This window comes from Lathamus discolor, chromosome 1 (assembly GCF_037157495.1).
Source record: "Lathamus discolor isolate bLatDis1 chromosome 1, bLatDis1.hap1, whole genome shotgun sequence".
NCBI classification, from domain to species: Eukaryota; Metazoa; Chordata; class Aves; order Psittaciformes; family Psittacidae; genus Lathamus; species Lathamus discolor.
This window is the reverse complement of record NC_088884.1, coordinates 3,911,613-3,918,494: the sequence shown is the minus strand read 5'-3', so window position 1 is coordinate 3,918,494 and position 6,882 is coordinate 3,911,613.

Sequence of the window (6,882 nt, the reverse complement as noted above, 5' to 3'; positions counted from 1 at the left end):
CTGTTTAGTGTGGGGGAGCCCCTTGCTCCCCACCCCCCCAGACTGGGTTCTGCGAGTCAGCAGCATGGAGGGAAATGGAAGCCGTGCTGCAGATGTCCTGCTGGCACGGACAGCCCGTGGTCACTTGCCCATGAAGCTGGGTCTGTGCCCAGACACTCCCCTTGCATGGCACTCCCCTGTCATCTTTCTCCCTGCAGCGGGACCGCGAGGTGCTGAGCCGCTTGACGGTCCAGGAGCAGGAGCTGCAGCAAGCCCAGCAGCAGCTGCAGGAGCAGTGGAAGAGCAGCCTGAAGCCGCTCAAGGAGAAGGCACCGCCGAGAGAGGCTGACAATGCGGCTGGCATTAAGACGTGAGTGGGATGGGGACAGTGATGGCTTCAGGGACAGCACTCGCCCCGTTGCCACTTTGTCCTTGCCAGCACCCCCGGTTCCTATGGTGCTCTGGGTGCCCATGGCAGTACTTCCCACTGGTGGTGGTTGTTTCTGGAGCCAACCTCCAACTGCTCTCCCTCATCCTCCCGCCATTCTCGTGTAACCAGCCAGCGGGCTGGGACCTTGCTTGGGTGCTGGGTATAAACCGGGTTGAAACCCACGTTTCCCAGCTCACCCAGCCCTTTCCCCCCCTGCCCAGGCAGCTTTCCAGTGCCGATTCCCAGTGCCTGTCCTGTGACCGGCAGCTCAGCGTGAGGGTGCCTGGCTCATAACTAGCACGCGTCCCCGGAGCATCGGGGGGCTGCATGGGTGGGGCGGGGGGAGAGGGATGCTGAGAGCTCCGTCTGACAGGCACAGGGTTCAGGGAGTCTGTCTGGGGGGTCTGACCCTGCTGAGACCCCTCCAATGCTCTGCCCACGAGTGGGGGGACGGGGACCCCTCTTTGAGGGCAGTGGGCAGGGGGTGCCATGGGGTACAAGCCCATGGATTTTGGGGCACTGCCCTGAGGCGGGCTGGATCCTTTGTCCCCTGTCACCCATCGGTGGTCCTTGGCTTCCGCAGGCCCATCGTGCGCTTCCCACCCGCGCCGCCGCTGACCTCCCGCTTCACTGAGAAAATGCCTCGTTCCCTCAAACCAGGGGAAAGCAAGAGGTAGGGGACTTGGGAGCCATCCCCTGCCGGGGGTGCAGGGGGGCCCTGCCCTGGCCGGGAGAGCTCTTCCCTGGGTGGGGATAGAAGGCTCTGGGGGTGCCTGGGCAGGCTGCCCAGATACGCCCTGTCCCCCACCCTGGCAGACCACAGTGCTGGGTGCTGAGTACCCCTATTTCCCGTCCTGCAGGGAGCAGGTGGCCGGCTGCCGGTACCCCAGCGTGCCGGGGCAGTGCGGGGGCCAGAACACTGTCTTCCAGCCTGTCCCACCCAGCACCCCACGGCCGCTCAAACCGTCCACCGTGCTCCGCAGCAAGGTAGGGATGCAGAAGGAAGGCAGCCGGAGGGGGCAACTCCGGCTGGGAGTGTGCTGCTGAGTATTTGGGATGGGGGGATTCGTGCCTCAGTTTCCCCAGAAGGGGTGGGTATGGAGGGTTGCTTGGGGATGCTGAATACTGCCCCGTGCTTTAGCCAGACCCCTCTCTCCTTCCCAGCAGGATGGTGACAGCGCAACAGAGCTGCTGGGCGACAGCAGCTGCCGGCAGGAGAGGCAGCAGCCTGTGCCCAAGGGCGAGGAGGGTGCAGGCGGGAGCGCCCCGACCCAGGGCAGCCTTCCCCAGGCACCGCGGCTCCTCCCGCCCCTCCTGATCCGTTCCATCGAGCTCCAACCCCGGCAGCCACGCGAGAGTGGGGCTCCCCCGCTGAAGCTCTGTCGCCCTGGTGGCCCAGCAGCCACTCAATAAATCCTCGTGTTCATCCAAGCGCCGGTGCGGGCTGAGTGGGGGACCCTGGCTCGGGACCTGCCCATCACACACAAGGAGGGCTCGGCAGCATCCCTGCCCTGTGGCCATGTGTCACTGGAGGAGCTGCCCCTGGCCGCCCCACATCCCCTGTGCCCCCCGAGCTGCCGCACTCCCCTGGCACTCTCTGGCCTGCACAAGCCCCGTTTGGGAGCCTGTGTCCCCAAAGTGTCCTGTGTCCTGGATGAGCCAGGGAATTACAGACCAGTCAGTCTCACCTCTGTGCCTGGCAAAATCTTGGAGCACATTCTCCTGGAAGGCATGCTAAGGCACATGAAAAACAACAAGGTGCTTGGTGACAGCCAGCATTGCTTCACTAAGGGGAAATCCTGCCTGACCAATTTGGTGGCCTTCTATGATGGGGCTACAGAACTGACGGACAGAGGTAGAGCAGTTGATGTCATCTACCTGGACTTGTGCAAAGCGTTTGACACTGTCCCACACGACATCCTTCTCTCTAAATTGGAGAGACATCAGTTTGATAGGTGGACCTCTCAGTGGATAATGAACTGGCTGGATGGCCGCATGCAAAGGGTTGTGGTCAATGGCTCGATGTCCAGCTGGAGACCAGTAACGTGTGGTGTCCCTCAGGGATCGGTGTTGGGACATGGACAATAGGATTGAGTGCGCCCTCAGCAAGTTTGCCAATGACACCAAGCTGTGTGGTTCGGTTGATACACAGAAGGGAAGGAATGCCATCCAGAGGGACCTTGACACGCTGATGCCAACCTTATGAAGTTCAACCATGACAAGTGCAAGGTCCTACACCTGGGTCGGAGCAATCCCAGGCACAGCTACAGGTTGGGCAGAGAAGAGATTCAGAGCGGCCCTGCAGAGAAGGACTTGGGAGTGCTGGTCAATGAGAAAATGAACATGAGCCGGCTGCAGTGTGCGCTCGCAGCCCAGAAAGCAACCGTATCCTGGGCTGCATCAAAAGCAGCGTGACCAGCAGGTCGAAGGAGGTGATCCTGCCCCTCTACTCTGCTCTTGTGAGACCTCACCTGGAGCATTGTGTGCAGTTCTGGTGTCCTCAACATAAAAAGGACATGGAACTGCTGGAACAAGTCCAGAGGAGGCCACGAGGATGATCAGGGGACTGGAGCACCTCCCGTATGAAGACAGGCTGAGGAAGTTGGGGCTGTTCAGCCTGGAGAAGAGAAGGCTGCGTGGAGACCTCAGAGCAGCCTTCCAGTACCTGAAGGGGGCCTATAGGGATGCTGGGGAGAGACTCTTCATTAGGGACTGTAGTGACAGGACAAGGGGTAACGGGTTAAAACTGAAACAGGGGAAGTTTAGATTGGATATAAGGAGGAAATTCTTTCCTGTGAGGGTGCTGAGGCACTGGAATGGGTTGCCCAGGGAAGCTGTGAGTGCTCCATCCCTTGCGGTGTTCAAGGCCAGGTTGGATGAAGCCTTGGGTGAAATAGTTCAGTGTGAGGGGTTTGGAACTGGATGATCTTGAGGTCCTTTCCATCCCTAACTATTCTATGATTCGATTCTATGATTCTAAAGTGGGGCTGGGGGAGCTGGGCAGTCCAGCAGTGGTGCTGCTGAAGGCAGTGGCAAATGGGCACCTTGGTGCGAAGGGCAAGAGCAGCAGCAGCAGACGGCTTCCTGCCCCACGTGCTTCCCAGCCCAAGCCCGCTGCTTTGCTCTCACTTCTGCGGAGTGGGGAGCACCCCGCAGCTGCTCTCCTTCTCTTCTTGTGGGTGATGAGGGGCTCAGGGCTGCTCAGAGCTCCACATCACTCTGTCGGTGTTTGCAAAGGGTCCTTCTGAAAGATACTGGCACAGCGTTTGCCTTAAGAGGAAGGATTCGGTGCTTTGATAGTCATTCCCTTTTGGGTGGCTGGGTTTAGAGTGGGAGCTGGGAATTTCTGTTTCTGCTTTGGAGAAGGCACTGAGAGCCCGGTTCTCGTTAACGCTGCTTCCCAAGTCCTTGGGGGTTCCTGAGCCCCTGTGCAGCCAGAGGGGCCCCTGGGCAGTCATCGTCAGAGAGAAGTAAGCACTTTTATGGTATCATTGACTTCATCTGCCTGGTGTGAAACATGTCCTGGAAATGTGCATTCATCTTTTACTGACTCTAAAGGGAGTGCTCAGAGCTAACTTTTCATCAGCACAAATCCTGCTTAGCCATCAACAGAGCTCCAGAAGCAAATCTGGGCCTCTGAGTCACTGTGATGGGAGTGAGCTAAGAGGGGCTGTTGCAATTGTTTGTCTGTGTTAGTCTGGCTTCAGGGGCCAGGTCTTTAATGAATGCAGCTTAATTAGGAAATGTGCCTGGGCAGGATTTGAGTCTTAGCTGCTTTCTTCGCTCACGCATCGGGATGCAGCAGCAGGCCTCTGTGAGTGCTGCCTCTCTATTTGCACTGGATCTCACCTTATATTCCAGGTGTAAATTTTAAGTAGCAGGTAGTAGAGAGCAGCTCTTGTTGGTTTTAGATTTACTCACCGTCTGTAACATACACATATTCTTGAAAGACAATAGGAAAATGTCAGCATCTTGTGTCTTGGGTGCTCACAATGCAGAGTTTCATGCTGACTTCCCACCAGATGTACTCAGCTTAAGTGCTTGGATCATGCTCTTTGTCCCTGTAGGAAAAGCCATCACCCTGAAGCTGGGAAGACCAGGCTGTTTCTTCATGCTCTTAAACACAGATCCTAACTTAAACTTAGTAAGTTTGTTGGATGTACTCCTAAGACCAACTTATGTGGCATTTTAGCACTTAAGACCCAGTGGTTTTAGCACTTTCCTAAAAGCTAAGTGTTACATCTAAATCCTTTTAGCACAAATATGTTCAGAAATCAATGAGCATGGGCATTGAATAAGATTTATGAAGGATCTCTTTACTTGTAAGTCTAATATATGCAATTGTAAGTCAATAATAGCAAGAAAGCCATAAAAATACAGAATGACAAAACACAGAGTTAAGATTATACTTAACAGGAATAAAGTCCCTTATGGCAGCTTCAGCACCTCTGAGGGCTTTCCCTTAAATCACAGCTTCTGTCACCTAATAGAAGCTTATGCCTGTGTATCAGCAGGCTCTGCCAGCATCCTACCGTGCAGCATTATCGCATCTCTTATAGCCGGAGGCAGTGAGCACTGAACGACCGGAGTTGACATCTTCAGAGGTGAAGATCAGGGTTGTCCGTTACGGACAGCTGGTTCTTCTTGCCATGCCACATCCACGGGCTTCAAGGGGTTATGCCAAGTCCGACAAGTCAAGTCCCAAGGCAAACCCTGAGCAAAGGGGCTGCTCTTCCTACGTAGCAATGAGGCTTTTCCTCTGGAGTCTGCTCTGACATATTTCCACTCACATCAACAGCCTAATTTCCATGCAGAGTGAGCCAGCAGCAGAACTGGAAATCCTCCTGTTGACGTAACCACGAATTACACTCAGCATACTTAATGTGCCATAACACAGCCTGTATTTATTGCGGACAGGGACAACCTGGGGCTGCCACACAGTTCTCACGGTGGGGTGATGTTGCACGGCTAGCAGAAGAACTGAGTTGGTGCACAGACCATTGGATATCATCAGTGTCCCCTTTTGGGGGGTGATGAGCTGATGGGGTCCCATGCAGTTGGTGTCTATCCCTGAGAGGATTCTGAACCAGGCATCTGTAAATGTGTCCTCCTCTTGGCTCTCTGAGGTATGTGGTTTGTTTTTGTGGTGTAGAAAGACTTCCATGTATAATTCTTGGCACAGGGAATTTGGCCACCTACTGCCTTGTTATAATTTCCTAGACAATATTGAATGTACTGGGGAAGGGCAGGAGAAGACAGGAGGTGCATTTACCATAGGGTCATAGAAACGTTGGTTGGCAGCATCAGCTGGAGGACTCTAATTCAACCTCATGCTTAGAGCAGAAGCGCTGTCTGCTCTAGTCTGGCTTAGCCATGGTTTCATCCAGCTAAACCTTGAGTCATGTCCACAATTCATTAGTTCTCATTTCCCAACAACCTGTCACAGGCTGTAGTATCTGCCTAAAGACACCTTTCATCCTGCTGTCCAACCTGCATGTCCCAAGGCACAGTCTGTGGCTGCTGCCCTTTGTTATAGTGCTTGGCTCTACCACAAAGAGCTTGGCTTTGTCTTTGCCCTTCCTAGTAGCTGTAGGCAGCTATTGGGCTGTCCTTCCACCTGCCCTTTGCCAGACTCAACAAGCCTGAATCCCCCAACCTGTTTTCCACAGATGTGTGCTCCGTGCCTTAGAACACCTTGGCAGAATATCCCAGAACAGCTCCAAACCAGCCAAGTCCCAACAGGATTTGGGAGCCCACATGTGTGCCGAAATCCTGGCCTTAACATACAAATGTCTTCCAGGAAGAGAAATCAAAGGAGGTTTAATAGACAGGTCGTGTTAAACAAGTAAAGAGATTTCATCTTCTTAAGAATATATCTGTGTGAAACCACAGTGTGGATTAATTTCTGTACAGACCAGAATGGTCATGAAATGAAAGCGCAGTTCGAGTGTTGCTATAGCTTATGAAAAAGTGTGTGTTTATGACTGTGTGGTGGAAGGCAGGAAATCCCCCAAATTCAGGCTCCAGCGTTGCTTCAGTGCCTTGGGACTTCCATTTTACTTGAGGAAAACCTGTAGGGTGTGAGATACTTTCCTGTCCTGCCTATCACCCTTTGATTTCCCTTGCTGTCAACCAGACCAGCAGTCAACTGGAGCAGCGCATCAGTCTGGTGCTGCTGCTTTTCCCCACGTATAGTTTGCACCTTGCTGGAGATGAGTGATGTGCTGCCCACAGAGGTGAGCAAAGCCTGAAGGAGTTGAAAGGGGATGTGCTCCAAGCCTTCATGGAAAGTGCATTTATTCATGGAATCACCTTGACAGGCTGTGCTGAAGACTGAGGTTGGCTATTCCAAGTACAGCAGTGAAGCCAACGTGCTGCTAAGTTGAATGAGGGAGCCCTACGAGAGAGAAGGCAACTGGAGGGATAGAAGGGGTCTCATGAGCCTAGAAAATGCTAAGGGACAGATCCCAGCT